Source organism: Borostomias antarcticus, assembly GCF_949987555.1.
Source record: "Borostomias antarcticus genome assembly, chromosome: 15".
Classification (NCBI taxonomy): domain Eukaryota; kingdom Metazoa; phylum Chordata; class Actinopteri; order Stomiiformes; family Stomiidae; genus Borostomias; species Borostomias antarcticus.
The window spans coordinates 21703732-21704095 of record NC_140248.1 but is presented as its reverse complement, the minus strand read 5'-3'; the positions used below and the strand labels follow the sequence as shown (position 1 = coordinate 21704095).

Sequence of the window (364 nt, the reverse complement as noted above, 5' to 3'; positions counted from 1 at the left end):
AGATATTTGTATTACTTTTTTGTATTGTTTATTTGTGTTCATTCCAATTATTTTCTTAAATGGTGGCGGCCTAAGACTTTTGCACAGTACTGTACGTCAGTATGTGTATAGTAACATAGACACGATGAACGGTGTCTCATACTGTATTTGTGTCTGCTATGCCAGAATGTCTGCTGCATAGAACAAGACTGGAGCAGGACAACCATCTTCACATTCCATCTAAAGCTTTATTGAACACTTATTCCCAAAACAACACAGAGGTAAAGAGGTGCGGAGGTCTGTAAGGCCTGGTTGAACATGGACAAACACAGCTGGAGCGTCTGAGCTGTCAGAATATCAAACCCTTCCCAGACTCGAGGCACGC

General features: G+C 41.8%; 1 protein-coding gene across 1 annotated transcript in view; it reads right to left on the bottom strand.

The window, feature by feature from the left end:
• Positions 1–218: 218 nt before the first annotated feature.
• LOC311318246 (periostin-like) overlaps positions 219–364 on the bottom strand; it is a gene marked incomplete at its 5' end in the record, with an annotated part of 29781 nt that continues 29635 nt past the window's right edge. Inside the window, one exon of the mRNA XM_084449522.1 lies at positions 219–364. This exon is cut by the window's right edge and continues 735 nt beyond it.